The following is a 17,396-nucleotide window of genomic DNA, read 5'->3' on the forward strand; positions in this document are numbered from 1 at the left end:
CTATGCTGACAGAGCTCAACTTATCTTGGAGAACCAAGCCGGTTTTCGAAAAGATTTTTCTACTCTGGATCATATTTTTTCATTATACTCACTTATTGAACTGTTTAAATTATATAAAAAGAAACTATACTGTGTTTTTATAGATTTCGAGAAAGCCTTTGACTCGGTCTGGCGATTAGGTCTTTGGAATAAAATTTTATTGAACAATATAGATGGCAAATGTTTTAAAATTATAACTAATATGTATAAGGATATTAAATCTAGAGTAGTAGTTAATGGAGTATCATCAGAAATGTTTTCATGTACTGTTGGAGTAAGACAAGGTGAAAATTTATCACCATTTTTATTTGCATTGTATTTAAATGATCTTGAAGGTTTTCTGTTTGACAAAAATGTAAAAGGTTTGAAAAATCTGTCTGAGAAAATTGAAGATGAACTTAATATATATCTGCGGCTTTATGTTTTACTTTATGCAGATGACACTATTCTATTATCAGAATCCCCTGAAGATCTCCAGTACCAACTTGAGATGTTTGCTGAATACTGTAAAAAATGGCATTTGAAGGTTAATAGTGCTAAAACAAAAATTGTTCTATTTGGTAAAGGTAAAAGATGTAATAATAATACATTTAAGTTTGAAGGTGTTCCATTGGAAATTGTTGAAAATTTTAAATACTTAGGAGTAACATTTAGTAAAAGTGGATCTTTTAATTTGAATATTAAGGATATGTATGAAAAAGCTACAAAAGCAATGTATGGTGTTCTTGGAAAATGTAGAAAACATAATCTTTCAATTGACTGTAAACTAGATATGTTTGACAAAATAGTGAAACCAATTTTGTTATATGGTTGTGAAATATGGGGATTTTGTAATGTTGCTCTTATAGAGAGACTTCATCTAAAATTTTGTAAGCATATATTAAATCTTAGGTCTTCCACGCCTAATTTTATGGTGTATGGAGAACTTGGTAGATATCCTCTATCTATTAATGTTAAAACTCGTATGATTTCTTTCTGGGCAAAACTTGTGGTATCACAAGGCACTAAAATGTCATCAAAACTATTATTTGTGTTAAAAAATTATGATATACCATGGTGTAATGCTGTTAAAAATATTTTGAATGAGTGTGGATTGGCTTATGTATGGCAACAAAACTCTATTAATATTACATGGTTAAAGAATAAGGTGCAAAATATTCTTGTAGATCAATTTAAACAATTGTGGTATAGTGATATGTATAATTCACCAAAAAGTCTTAATTATAGATTGTTTAAAACGTCAATAACATTTGAGAAATACTTGTTGAATTTACCTCCTAAACTTTCTATGAAATATTGTATTTTTAGAACTGGTAATGCTAAGCTTCCAATTGAAACAGGCAGATGGTATAATATTGCAAGAGAAAACAGAATTTGTCACTTGTGTTTATGCAAGGAAATAGGAGATGAATTTCATTATTTATTTAAATGCACTGACCCATACATTAAGAATTCTAGATTAAATCTATTGCCCAAGTATTATTACACAAATCCTAATGTTTTTAAGTTTGACCAACTATTTAATTTGAACAACAGGGAAAAATTAATTAAGTTATGTAAATTTATTGGAACTATAATGGAGAGAGTCGGCTCTCTTGGTCTGTGACATTGTCATTGTTTTTTCTTTTTTTCTTTGTCTCACGCATGCTTAATTAATTAATTGTAAATATTTTGTGTTATATCCTCTCTATACTGTTTTGTACAGTTTATGAGAATAAAGTCTTGTCATTGTTACCTAATGGTAGCTTTTAGAATTAAATGGTCATCGTTAAGCCACCATTAAGCCTTATGTCCAAACTCTATGAAGCTACCATGTAGCCATTATTAAGCTACCATTAAGTCACAATTACGCAGTCGATAAAACTGTTTTATAGGTGAAAAATTATTTTCATAATGATTTATTCTCACAAATCATAAATGTTGAGTTTACACATTTCTTTACTTTGCAAAAATATTGAAAAAGAATTTAAAGAAATGAAAATTAAGAAAGATAAGTCCCAAACGGGGCGCGAACCCTCTAAGGTTAGACTGCAAGACGAACGGTCTTTTTCCTTTTTATACGCCCGTCTTAAAACGGGACGTATTATGTTATAGGCTTCGCGTCCGTCCGTCTGTCCGTCTGTTAGCTTTTCTCGTGTCCGGCTCATAACTTTAAATTTAATACTATAAGGGCTAGAGTTATCAAACTTTGTCAGCTGATACATTTTGGGTAGAAGGTGTGTCGCGCACAAAAAGTAGGTCGCTCTGACCTATAATTAAAAAGTTATAGCCAAATATGGAAAAATCCTGTCCGGTCCATAACTAGTAAAGTATTAGACTTAGAATCATCAAACTTGGCCAGTTTATGCATCTTAGGTAGAAGGTGTGTCGCGACCTATTTCAAGGTCACTGTGACCTTTAATTTAAGTGAAATTTAAAAAAATGTCTTTTTTTCTACTCATTTACACATTCAAAAAAATGTCAAACTATTGCACTATCCTTATTAGAAAAATGTTAAACCAAGAAAATACTTATTTTTTATAGCATATACTTGACAGCAATCTATAACAAATATAACAAATATAATATATGTTAGAGAAATTCCACCACTCCCATGCGTCTAATTATCAAGCACTGGTCAAGAAGAATTTTGATAACAGAAACTTTCACGTCAAATTAGAGTGAGAAATTAATGAGTTTAGTGTGAGGAGTAGCTGTAAGAGCATCGGTGCCATCTATATCCCTTGAGTATTGGGCCAAATGGGTAAGCCTGTTGGATTAAAAATAGCTCTTGTTGGCTAGCCTAAGTTTTAAAATGAATTCGATGAGAAGTAATTAAAACTAATTTGATATTGCATATCAAACTATTCTGATATTACATAATATTATGAACTTAAAAAATTATTTTATGGGGGTGGGGTGGAATCAGCTTGTCCATATGAATTGCATATTAAAAATTGTCTGACATGAAATCTAAAAAAAAATCATTGATGTTTTATATGTTTTAAAAATGTTTTCTGGTAGATAGTGCAGATTCAATAATAGAGGGCGGAGCCCTCTCACGGGCCCGAAGGGCCCGTGAGAGCGAAGCTCTCCCTTTAGGTAACACGTATGTATATGAAAAATAAAAGAAATCTATTGTAAACTATATGTCAATTACAATACCTATGGAACTGAGATTCTTGTCGCCAAATATGGCGTCCTGTAAAATGGCGTCGTTTTGATTCACGCGCAAATTCTCGTTGTTGATGAGACTTTCATCAAAGTGAAAACCATTTAATCCAAGGATAATTAGTAGTAATGGTTTTTTACTTAAAATCAAATCCATCTTCCAACTTTCAATTTAGACGTTTAGATTTATTTATAGTTCGCGCTTCACAAGTATAACGGCATTTGATTGGTTAGAAATTCCCTACAGGCGGCGCTGTCGTCTGCACTATTGAGGAGCGGATCTATATGTGGCGCCTTTCACTAGACTGTAGATGGAAAATAATCTTTATTTATTTGTTAATAAAATTTAATAATAACGAATGTCTTCAGGATTATTGTCAATACATACCAAGCCAGAAATATAGTATTTTTTTTAACATACTGTACAATTTTTTTGAACAGTTAAATATGTTTTAAAAGTTATATTTAAAATTTAATACCCTGTGAAAAGTCTAAATATAGGGACTCAATAAATGTGTGGAATATTTTAAAAAATTTTTTTTTTAGGTATCCAAATTGTTTATGAATATCTACTTGTACATAGATATATAAATATTTAACAGATGGAAGTCTGAGTCCCATTTTTGTTGTGATTTTTAAAATTCAATATTTCATTTTATGAAGTTTTTCAAATGACAAAATTTCAGTATCTTAAATATAATAATCAAAACAAAAATCTTAATTGATATATATGAATTTTAAAAATATAGAAAAGATTTTTTTAGACAATTGGAATTACATATATACTGTAAAGTCTAAAATTAGGAAAAACTAAGTTAGACAATGTATGATGTACAGTCTGGAGAGGTAGTTGTTCAGTCTGCATGTATCAGTAAATGCATGTAAATATACAGTCACGAAGTTATATGACTTCAATGTTGCAGTGCATGCTGTTAATGTAATACACATCAAGCATATCAATATAGTTTTCTATCCTTATAAATGTGTTTAACTATTAAAAACATGAAGCAAATATTCAGAATTTTTGTTTGACATCAATAAAGTTAAATATTCAATTCGAACTTCTCAGAAGTGTACCCTACTATTCACTAGTTTTGGTTTTGAAATTATATGATTAACCAAGTCTCAAACGACAAAGATACCAGAAAAATTACTTTTAATTTCGAGGTTTTTTTTCTTCAGATAATTAAAAAGTATAACTGTTTTCAAAACGATTGTGTTAATGTTAGATTTAGAAAATTCATAAGACTATTTAAATCAGATTTGTTTTAACAACATCAGCCAGAAAAAAACCCTGAAAAGTGAAATAGGCTATACATTTTTCGTTAAAATAAAGAAAATAATCATTATAATTAAATTATGGGTTACTAATTAATGTAAAATAAAAAGAAATAAATAAGAAGAAACTTTAAAAAAGATATATCACAATAGGGACCTAATAAATGTCCCTAATCATGCACCCGTTGCAAGTTTTTTTTTCTCATAAAAGTTGTGATGCTGTTATATTTTCAACCTTTGTGATAGTAACACAGTCAAATTTGGTCTGATGATGAGATTCATCCAGGAAGTAGACCATCTGTCTGTATTTTAGGTCATCTGAGTTCGTCTTCTGATCTGGTCTTGACAATATTGTTCTTACTTTAGATGACGTCATAACTATGATAATGTAATGGGAGTAATAACAGTTGAGAAATGACTTGAGCTTTCCAGATCAGTGTTGTTAAATAAGCATATGAATTAAAAGTAGTGAAAGACAAAGAAATGATGCTCAGAAAAGTTTATGAGTTGATTATTGTAGGATATAATTGGGAACAAGTTTACTGTTACATGCATTAAGTTTGAGGTGCCGTTGGGCCGAGGTGTATCACATTTCTTGGACCTCGGTACGTTGAATCCCTTACTGGTCCAGTGCATGCCGCTCCCTTTCCCCACTACATTCTTCGACGTTTAGTGCTCTGGCTAGACAACCCTTTGTCTCATGATGAAATATCTCAGTTAGTTCTTAGATTTATTACATGTATTTGAATGAAAAGGTTTTTTTAAGAACCGAGTTCTTTGTTATGATTCTCTGACAATGACATACAATTTCAGAATTTAACTGATTTGTCATTAAACAATAAAAGGTAGCAATTTTCTCTTCATGGCTCCGCCCTCACTAACGGTCACACCGTCTAACATATTATTTTGGGGGTAATGAGTAGACAAGCATCCAGTTAAAAGATTAATTAATGTGTTCAATGTAGGAAGGCTAGCTGCATGTCTCTTTCATTTCTTCAGAGCATGGTCTTATCTGTCTCCTTCGGGAATTAGACAGATTAGAACTGTTGGTCAGTTTATATTTGATGGCCAGCCTTTTAAGGTGATTCGAACGTGACGAAATCATATCTACCGCGCAACTCGAACTGCTGAAAATAGACCTATCACTGCTGATGTCGTGATACTATTATTTTCGTCTCATTTTGTAATCAAAGTAAAATAATGGATCACAAGCAACAATTTGAAAGACAAATAAAGTAATTTTTAATAGAATTCTGATAAAATTATTCAACATTGGCTTTTCGATTCTTCTTCCGACATTAGGAATTTACGACAATTCCCTGGCCGTTTTCCGCCACCATGTTGACAGGGAGACTGTCTCTTTTATTTTCAAAGAAAAAACACTTTATTCGAGTGTTTTTGTATGCAAGAAGTGTACTGATCTACGCTGTATGGTACCTTACAACAACTGTCCAGGCGATTTCATTTCTAGGTACAGCCTGCACGACAAGATCAAGGTGTACACCATGATTTTCAAGTAAGTACAAAACGTTCCGACTGAGCCTTCACTTGTTCACTAAATGACACTTTGTTTAGTACGTAATGTCTTCTTAGTAGACACAATTTATTTACATCATTATGAAAGGATAGCTCACCGAATAGATGCAGAAGTATAATCTGATCAATGTACGCTTTTGTGTCGTATCGAAAATGAAGGGGGGGGGAGGAAATCACATGGCTGCTATGGGCAGTGCATTGCGGCACGTCGATTTACCCAAATGGACCCAAATGCGACCCAAATGGACCCAAATGGCGACCCAAATGGACCCAAATGGCGATCCAAATGGACTTACATACACTTATACATATATAGAATTATATATTTTTGCATTGTAATACAAATATTGTTGATTTAAATTAAAGAAAAATGCCTATGAGTGTGTGTGTGTGTTTTTTTTATTCAGATATTCAGATATTCTAAATATGAAATTAAAAAAAAAATACTTTTTCCAATCAGGAAGAGTTTCACAAAGTGATTTTTTTTTTTTTTGGAGTAAATAATTAATTTAATTATTAACCAATGACCTTCTTTAAAATGGATGGACCATTCAAGTATTTCGATACAATTGAGAACTTAATGATGAGATCCAATGATTATATAAACACTGTATTTTTCAATTGCTGCATTTTCAACTAATGAAGTTGCTGTTTAAAGGTAAGTGTCATAATTACTTAGTGTGTAATTATATCATTATATTCCATCGAAATAAAAAGAAAAATTAAAGCCATATATAGAGTAACTGATCAAAAAAATATATTTTTGAAAAATAAAAAATTAAGTAAATGAATAAAGTTGATACATTTAAATTAAAGCTTTTCATACAATTCTGAACACGGGGAACACCTCGTTTCATCTAAAAATACGATTTTAACTTCTCTGTAATGTGTTATTTAAATCTTTTGTATTTTCTTCCGAGTCGGAGAAAATTCCGAGAATCCAAATTAAATTGTGATATCTTTATAACGCAATTGATTTAGATTTTATAATTTACGGAAAAGTTCTATCTTTACATAAAGTAATGATACAAATGATAAGTTCTTATAATTTTAGTCTAATAATTTTCATTGTACATACGCCATATATGGCTTTAATTGATTATCTAAGTTTTAAATAGATCATCGTGTTTGAGCCCTTTTTTTACCTCTCTATCAGTCCATTGAATCAATTTTTATCAAACAGATTTTTACTATATTCCGGTATTTGCTTCACGTTTAAAATGTTTCTATCATTTAGGATTAGAAAATAAAAAATGAAAAATATAGATATATATATAAATATATATACTGTATCGTTTGTATGATGTTTTTTTAACATTTTGAATTTGTGCATTTCAGTACCCACAATGATGCGTAAACAAGCACAGAAGAAGAAAAACGAGTGGCCGTTTGGTGGTTGCAGAAAAAACTGTGTCAATTCTTGTGTGTTTTGTGCAGTGGGTGACAAATGGTTTCACAGTGCTTGTGAAAACTTATCAGCTGATGACTTAAAATTATTCTCGGAAATTCCTGAGGACTATGTGTGTGTTTTGTGTCGTTCCGATGACGGGAAGTTCGATTTTCTTATGGGGATGGAGCGGATCAAAAAGGTAAGTTTTTTCCTGTAGAATTATGTAGCGTTTTAGTGTTATTGTGAATGTTAATTAACAGTCATTCTACAAAAACAAGACCTTATAAAATTTTTGTTTTTTTAACTTTGAAATTCTTTGTATGTCTTAAATAAGTAGTTAATTTATAAGCTCAATTATTAAGCATTAAATGAAATGTCTCATCTTATTTTATTAAATTCTTATAACGTATTATAAAATAGAATCAAATTCTATAATTACAGAGCCTTAACGACCTCTTTATTGAAAATTAGAATGTTTTTATAGGACGATAATTTTACAAATTATAGAATGAAAACATTACTACTGATCTGATTGGTAAATAAGCTACTCAAATTAATTGAGATTCCCATGATGTTTTGATAACCTATTACCCGACCATGCTCCAATATCTTTCAGTAGCCGCTATATACACACACCCCTATATATGGTAGTAGTTGTTACCCCTTAAATGTATTTAATGGTTTATTCCCACCTAGCCAACATTGATTTATGAATATATTGTTTTGAACATATTTTATTCACAAGCAAGTATAAGAACAACTTCTAACAACTTACTAAAAAATGAAAGGCATCTTCCTGTTTACCACAAGAGCAATAAGGATTATCAATGATATTACGTTTGAATAAGTCTTGGTTCCAAAAGACCAAAACCATTATCCCCATTGTCCGCTTCAGACTACAGCTTCCATTCTTCCTTTAATGTGTCAAATCGCTTTTCTGTATTCGAGGACGACGAGGACGATATAGAGGACATGGAGTGTAACCAGGATGAAGAGGATCCGCGGGACACGCCGTTAAAGGATCTTCCAGACGGCCAGTTCCTGTCCATAGCCTCCGCCTACAAAATTATTACAACATCGAAAACACAGGACTTTGTTAACAAAATACCACCCGGACCTAAACAAAACGTGTTTGTACTTATACAGAGGACCGTGTCCAACAAATACGAGTTCCCGGACGATTGTGGTGTATGGGGACGTGCCGGTACGACGGTTAACTCTACTTTTGTAGAAAAAGACGATTCTCTTAAAACAGTGGTCGTTAGGGACAACCTTCTGTGCGTGGAAAAGAAGATACAAAATCAAAGACACTACATTCCAATAGAACCACAGCCGGAAGAAGACGTTGTTGTGAAGTGCCATCGATCCTACTCGAAGTTAAAGACCGCCGAGGAGTACAAGAGGAGGGTATTAACTAACCATATTTACAAAATTACCACCTCCTCACCAGGACAAAGAACAAGTTGCGATCGTCGAATACCTCGGCTCTTATAAATCTGAGAAGATCCCACATGGCAACTGTACTAGAGCATCTGTTCCCTATGTTCGTACAGACCCGGCCATTCTTCAAGAGGCAGCAAGAATCACCAAAGAATCACACCAAAAGCCCCTCAAGACAAGTCACCAGATGATGCTGGAGGATTCAATTAACGCCCCAAATGCCAAACAAATTAGGGACAAAGTATACAGAGACTCCAAAAAGACAGACAACGGCCAGCATACCACTAAACTCCACAACATTGTTGATGAGGTCCTCTCCGTATTGAGTATGTGCCAGAATGGGGAAAACAACGTGAGGGAAGTGTTTGTTAGTCCACGTACTACTATTTTACTAAAATATGATTCAGAGTATCTCTGAGTCTTCTATTAGTCCATTTGGATCGCCATTTGGGTCCATTTGGGTCGCCATTTGGGTCGCCATTTGGGTCCATTTGAGTTTCCATTTGGGTTCCATTTGGGTCCATTTGGGTAAGTCGACGCACCCGTGCATTGAACAGTTGAATGAGTGGTGCGTCGATTTACCCAAATGGACCCAAATGGACCCAAATGGAACCCAAATGGAAACTCAAATGGAAACTCAAATGGACCCAAATGGAAATCAAATGGACCCAAATGGAATATAAAATATATATATTATATCTTATTTCAAGTTTCTACTTATTTAAAATATAGAGAATAATGAAATTAAAACAAATAGAAAATATTATAATATCTGTTTCATTATTTTCTTCAATTGTATTTTCAAAAATGCGATTTAATTCTATTTGTAATAACTATTATTGAACATACTTGAATACAAAACTGAAGTATTTGATATTTTTTATGGCCGTAGGAATGGAGGTGGGGGGGGGGGGGAGGTGGAGGCCATGACACCCCCTGCCTCTACCCCCCAATTATTTTGCCGGTATATAGGATACTATCAAAACTTCATGTTTCAAAATACAATATTACAGATTTTTAAGTTAAAAAATCCATTTGTAACTGTAAGTTCATTTATTTTTATCATTTAAATAAGTATTAAAATACGATAATACATATTTAATATTCCTTTTGATTTCCATTTGGGTCCATTTGAATTTCCATTTGGGTCCATTTGGGTTCCATTTGGGTAAATCGACGCGCCGGAATGAGTCAATGACACCACTGATGCAGTGAATTCTTATTCTCGTGATTACGATATTTTGTACTTGCCTTTTCAAACAATAGATCTATTGAATTCATTCAATGAGAAAATAGCACAAAATCATGCACATTTGTCATATTGACAGTGACTGAAAAAAAAGGTCCAATGTTTATGATTTTTGAAATATGAGATTATGTGTTACCTAATTCATGTAATGTTAGGTGATGTGCAGTGTAAAATAACATGATAAAAAGGCTTTTTGTATAAAAAGACAGTTGACCAATTCTCATATTATACTTATTTTCTGAAACATTATTGAGGCCCCTGATTCTTGTTTACAGCACACATTTATTTATTAGTTTTTGTTCGGAAATAAATTTATAAGGAAGGTCTGTGAAATTTAAGAAATGTCTATAAAATTCACATGTAAGTTGAATACTGTCAGACGAGTGATTTGTTATCTCAATAGGTTTTTAATAACCGCCAAAGGAACAGACTGGAGTTTCCATCAATAGGCAGTCAAAATGTACAACCTAAGTCAACACTTGGCAGCAAATCTTTTGATCCAGATGCACTAGAAGACAACTGTGATGCTGAAAACATCTAGCTGGGTATGAAAAAAATATAATTCTAAAATGATAATGTTTTCAAATTAAAATTCAAGTAAACTTCCTAATGCATGTAAAGTAAGTATAGTGCATGTCAGACTGATAAAATGTACATATTACTGTATACCGGGAAATTTTTGCCCCGTTTTATTGTCGCCCCTTTGTCCCTGACCTCGGTTTGGCGAATTCAAAGAATACAGTATATTTTCTTAAACAAGATGTTACTCGGCTTTAAAATGGGGCAAAATTGTTTGCAAGTGTGAAAGGGCAAAAATAAAGCGGGCGAACATGAACCTTAATATATAGTATACAAATGTACTGAAACTGATACCAGCTTTGTTAGCACTGTAATTATACATTTGATTATTATTTTTTAAAGGATGTTGTCTCTTTAAGGAAGGCCCACACTTTTACGGATCCGGTTTTAATTTTACACATCAATACAAAATTCTGATTTTCATTTGTCTATTGATTTTAATCTTTTTGGGTGATTGAAAATGATTAAGCAAGTATATATTTATTTATTATAGTGTTATTGTGCATACAAAGCATTTAATATACATTATTTATGGAAATTAACACTTTGCACTTTGTCCATAAGATCTATATGTCATTTAGTACATACACAGACACAAAATTCTTAATTGCTTTTATGTACCTAAATCTTTTTAAATTTTCTTTTAAGCTAATAACTAACCTGAGATCTATTTTTATTGATTAAAAGCCTATATAATCCATTTATTTATTTCTTTTTAAAAATTTTGCAATGAATAATTGAAAAAATCGATATTCCAAAATTGGGGGTATACGTCTTCAAAAGAGACTGTATTGTTAAAATTTTCTGGCCAACCATAATGAAGTATGTGTTTTTGTTAACATTAGATATATTTCTTAATACTTTTAAAGAAAAAATGGCATCTAAACAGGTTGGATTTTAAGAATTATAAAAAATGAAGATATTTTGAGATTTTTTTCTGAAAGACATGGACAGATTAAACATCAATTTGTTAATGTTTTGCAGAAAAGATTTCAAATATTCTCTTGGCAAATTAATATTTTTGATCTTCATAAGTTTTAATATAAATTTGATGTGATTTGGTGCATAACTAAGAGAAATATGATATCACACTTCTTTCTGTTCAATTTTGTCTGTTGAGTTTTTAGAGGTATGTGCTCTGAGACATGTTGCATGAAAATTAACCTGCAGAGATATGTCTTTTATGGGTGTTTTAGTTAGTTTAAGACTTATTCAAGGTATTCACATTAAAAAATTATTAGTTTGACAGAAAATTCTGAAAGTACGGACCTACAGCGCTACCTCAAAAGTATTCGCGGAAAAACAAAATGGCTGACGTTATAAACAAAGTCCGTCTCAAAAGTCTTGGGGAGAAATAAATATTAAAAAATTAAAAACACTTACTTTAATGTTTTGTCAAGCAACCTTTCGATCGAATTACTGCCAAAATTCTCCTTGGAAGTGAATTGTACAAATTCTGGACATAATTTGGCTGATAGGAAGTCCAAAGATCGTAAATGGCGTTGAAAAGTTCATCTGGAGTTTTTATGTTTCGGGCAGTGTTTTGAAGATCATTTTTTATGCGAAGCCATATATTTTCTATTATCTTTAAATCTGGTGACTGGGCAGGCCAGGTCAGACAGTTTATATCATTGTCACGTTTATATTCTTCAATAATTCGTGCGCGATGCACAGGGGCATTATCGTCCTGAAACCGGTAAGTTCTGTAATGTTAGAGAAATGACGGGCTAAAACAGGCCAGAGATTGTTTTCCAGGATTTCTTGGTACTTTACAGCATTTATATTTCCATCAACTTTGCATAAAGTTCCGATGCCAGGCCATGTTATACAACCCCATATCATTATTGACACTCACTTTTTAGGTCGAGGACACATGCACTGCGGACGGTAAGCCTCATTTGCAGATCGCCACACATATACACGATTATTTTGTCCGATCACAATCTGTGAATATAATTTGCTTCCATTCATTCTGCACTGTCCATCTCCTCCTCGCAAGACACCACGAAAGTCGTTTTCTTTTGTTTACATCCCTCACGACCATTGTCTTCCTCACAACTCGCCTGAAAACCTTGTTCCTATGTAAAATTCGTTGGACAGTCTTATGGTGAACGTGTACTGGTCCTCCTGTATTAAAATCCGCAGTAATATCTCGCAACGGTCTCTCACGGTTACTTCTAACGAGTCTCAAAAGTCTACTCTCTGCCCGCTTTGTACCTTTTGGAGGTCTGCTGGTTCGAGGCGTATTTTCAACATTTCCGTTGTTAATAAATCGTGTCCATATAGACCGAATTGTTGATTCAGGTAAATTCAACAATCTCTCAATTTCACAGTTTCTGATTCCCTCTTGTTTTAAATCAACGACCAGTTTTTTAACCTCATTGCTAATTTCTTTTGACTTGCGTCCCATGTTGGAATTCACCCAACGATAAAAATAGCAGACGAAAACAGTGATACGTCATCAGATTAGGTCATTGGTCATGTGATAAGAATACGGGAGATAACTCTAAATTAATCAACAATCGAGGAATAATGGGGTAAGAATCATTTTTTGATTGAAACTTAAAAATAAAAAATCGGCCATTTTGTTTTTCCGCGAATACTTTTGAGGCGGCGCTGTACCTTAACAGTGATTGTTTTATCCAAACAAATTGAGTTATGTGCATCAGAAAATAAAAATGCAATGCATATACACAGTGCATTAAACTCACTGTAAAATTAGCTAGACATGCAGGGCTGATTGCTATTGAAAGTTGTCCATCCTGCCAAAAATGTACGAGGCTAAGCCTGAACCCTGAGAAAATGTACTAGCCAGAACCCTGCTAAAAATGTTTTATCCCAAAAATAATAATAATAAAAAAAATAATACCCGGTACATGTATAAGTTTGTTTTAGCAATAATGTGAATAGGGCCAGCTCACTACATATTCAATCCCAGACCTATAGGCTGTTGAATTCTACCTGTTTGCGTGTTACACTTTGTAACCAGTAATATAAGTTGGTTTGAGAGTTTTATCAAATATCCGAATTTCAATTTATGGGAAATTTTTAAACGTCAAGCGAGCTGACCTCAGTAGGTGCAAATCTCTTCATCTTAGACAAAACTTGTGCATCTGTGGCAGTCGGGCGCACGGTTATTTCAAACACTGATATAGATGTATTCACATTTTTAACTCTCTGCATCATCTGCAAATTATCCTTTGGTTAAGTTAACAAGAGGCCCAGGGGCCACAGCGCTCACCTGAGCACATCGGCTAGGAAAAAGCACATATCAGCTCAGAACTAAAAGTTTACTGAGGTGGGGGGGGCTTGAATTTTAACCCCCCGGGGGTTCATGATTTGAACAAACTAGAATCTACACTACCTGAGGATGATTCCATATAAATATTACTAATCATGGTTTTGAATACTTGAAAAGGACATTTTAAAAGGTTTCCCTATATATCCCTATGTAAAACTTGGGTTGGCAATTTTGGCCCCACCCTGGTCCCGGGGGTCATGATTTGAACAAACTTGTATTATGAATCTACACTACCTGAGGATAATTTTACATGAGTTTCATCTTTCCTCTCTCAATGGTTCTTTCGAATATGATTTTTAAAGACTTTTCCTATATATTCCTATGTATAACTTTGATCGGCCATTTTGGCCCCACCCTTCCCCTGGGAATCTTGATTTGAACAAATTTGAATCTACACTACCTGAGGATGATTCCACATAAGTCTCATCTTTCCTGGTCAGTGGTTCTTGAGAAGAAGATTTTTTAAGAGTTTTCCTATATATTCCTATGTAAAACTTTGATAGCGGCCATTTTAGCCCCACCCTTGCCCCGGGGATCATGATTTGACCAAATTTAAATATACACTACCTTAGGATAATTCCACATGAGTCTCATCTTTCCTGGCCCAGTGGTTCTTGAGAAGAAGATTTTTAAAGAGTTTTCCTATATATTCCTATGTAAAACTTGGGTCGGCCATTTTGGCCCCACCCTTGCCCCGGGGGTCATGATTTGAACAAACTTGAATCTACACTACCTTAGGATGATTCCACATGAGTGTCATCTTTCCTGGCCTGGTGGTTCTTGAGAAGATGATTTTTTAAAAATGCCATTAATTTTTTCTCTTATTCATAATTATCTCCCTTTGGAAAAGGGCGTGCCCTTCATTTGAACAAACTGAAATTCCCTTTACCCAAGGATACTTTGTAGCAAGTTTGGTTGAAATTGGCCCAGTGGTTCCTGAGAAGAAGATGAAAATTTGAAAAGTTTCGACGACAACAACAACGACGACGACAACGACGACAGACAACGGACAAATTTTGATCAGAAAAGCTCACTTGAGCCTTCGGCTCAGGTGAACTAAAAATAATGGAAGAGCCATGCCAAATCTACTACATTATACATGTGTGTTAGACTCTTCTATGTGAGAGTGAATTTTTATTTTTCCCTTATAATGTTGCATGACATTCAAGGTTTGTGACATTAATATAAAATACAAAAAAAAATTTTATCTTTTGACCTCACCGACCATGTAATGGTGTATTATATGCCCCAAATTCTACTCATTTTATAGGCTTATTACATGAGGAATGTAAATATTATTTTTTTAGGTATCATGCTATTTTTATTTCAGTTGAACTATTATGATTAAAATACCAATAATCAATCAGTAATAGGCAATAGATGTTACATTATTACAGGTATATTCTGTGTCCACTTGTCATTAAGGCTTTAACTGAAGTAAAGTTTTTTTTCAGGCTGAGAATCACATCTATATTTGATTCGGCCACGTGTCAACAAGACTGAAATGTTTATACTTGAGCTGCTATTATAGACCTACATGTTCATCAGAAATTTACCAAATGAAAGCCACAGATGGTCAAACGATTGAAGTTGGGAAAAAAGTGAAGAAAGATTTGTGTCAGAATCTCCCTTAAGATTCTAAGCACTTCTGTATGAACAGACCTGCAGCATGCATGTTTATGATATGCTTTTTTGAGAAACTTTGTTATACTAATAAAATCTGTTTTTCCCCGATTCAGTGTGCCCTTATATGCTTTTACTAAGTTTAAGCTTGCAAAAGTTTAGCATTGATACAAGTGAATTGTCATTTTTGTCACACCTTTATCTCTATTTTTTTTTTCAATGTTAAAAATTCCTGTATGTGTGTTCAGACAGAGGAAATTTGGATTGTTAATTGTCGATCAGATTCTTAATTTACAGAAATTGGATTATATGTAATATCTCATTATGTTCCACTTTCCAGTATATTTTAAAAGAAAGGGAAAGATCAGTCCAAGGATTTTTTTGATATAGGCAAACCTTTTACATTATCGATTTGTTATTTTAAAAAAAGTCAGAGGAAATTCGGATGTTTAATGTGCACCTTTTTTCACATGAACTGCGTAATTATGTCAGTGTTATTTTCCTAATTAGGTATACATATTACATCTTTGAAAAAATTATGAAAATTTTAATATCACAATATTGGATTCTTAATTTAACGCACCAAGTATTAATTCAAAAGTTTAAGGTTTAAAAAAAAGAGAGGAAATTCGGAATGTAAATGTTAAAATCTTGAACTTTTTACATTAATTTTCCTTCAAAAGTATAAAATTTAATTTTTAACATATTTAATTAAATAAATTGATAATTGATCACTTTTAATTGATTTTAATAGCCTTAATTGCCAAAATATGTAATTTGTGGTAATTATTAAAAATAGACCAGAGGAAATTCGGATTAGCATATCTTTTTATTTGACTCATGACCATACCAATTTCTTCCCTCCATTACTTAGCTATATATCTCTTATTCAAAATACAGTTTAGATAATAAATATCCAATTACTTTTAGAGTGGGTTTATAGCCATTTTTGTTCTCAAGGTTAAGAAAAAATGGACAATTTTTAAGAGGACAGAGGAAATTCAGACTGTCATACAATGTTGTTGGAATGCAATTTCTATGAGTAAATAACATCAAGATAATCTTGATCTGTTACCCTATTTTATACATGAAAATAAATAAATTCTGATTATAATTCGTAATTTTTTTGTCCTTTTTTTTACTGGCAGTGGGAATTTTTTCACAAATTTTACATTTTTAAACAAGGGTATATTCAGAGGTTGTTGCCATGGGAACGAGCGTATTAACATATATAATTTTTGTGATTCTTAAACCATAAACTTGTCCTTTATCCGAAGGTAACCATGTTTTAAAATTCCAATTACTTTCATGACAGGTTCGAATCACCTTAATTTCAAAATAAATTAGGTATAGATTACTTTGTGAAGACTAATTTGATATTGTTTAATATGATAGGCATTTGGCAAGGTCTAACACAACCAGTATAGAAATCTGTGAATGATGCAATATTTGTTATAATTAATGCCTACAGGAGATGGATAAACAAAATTTTTAAGGTGTGGAAAAATCATTGAAATCTTAAAATCAAGGTTGACATGATTTTCCTGCACTTTTAACTGTACATTGTAATTGTAATTTTTTGACGGGCGTATCATGCTGTGGCGTGGCACTTTATTTTTCTTTTATTGTTAGTATCATTATATACATTTCATTTGTTTAAAAATATTTTTGACTGAGATACGAGAAAAAAAATAAACAAAACTATCATTATATAAATATTGCATGTAGTTGAGTGTAGCATTGAAAATTTTCACGCCAAAAAAACTATAATTGTCGACTGAGGCGCAGCCGAGGACATTGGTTTTCTTGGG

The 17,396-nt window shown here is 32.7% G+C and overlaps 1 protein-coding gene and 1 long non-coding RNA gene across 2 annotated transcripts in view; one reads left to right on the forward strand and one right to left on the reverse strand.

Annotated features, from left to right (window-relative positions):
• Positions 1-17,396, reverse strand: part of LOC134267223 (GTPase IMAP family member 9-like) — a 154,405-nt gene that overhangs the window by 62,518 nt on the left and 74,491 nt on the right. The window lies entirely within an intron of this gene.
• LOC134267221 (uncharacterized) lies at positions 5,693-16,049 on the forward strand. Its single transcript, XR_009992118.1, has 3 exons — positions 5,693-5,983; positions 10,486-10,627; positions 15,417-16,049. It is a non-coding gene; the product is annotated as an uncharacterized LOC134267221 (long non-coding RNA).

This window comes from Saccostrea cucullata, unplaced genomic scaffold (assembly GCF_032062105.1).
Source record: "Saccostrea cucullata isolate Sc308-1 unplaced genomic scaffold, CSIRO_AGI_Scuc_v1 ctg851, whole genome shotgun sequence".
In the NCBI taxonomy this organism is placed as follows: domain Eukaryota; kingdom Metazoa; phylum Mollusca; class Bivalvia; order Ostreida; family Ostreidae; genus Saccostrea; species Saccostrea cuccullata.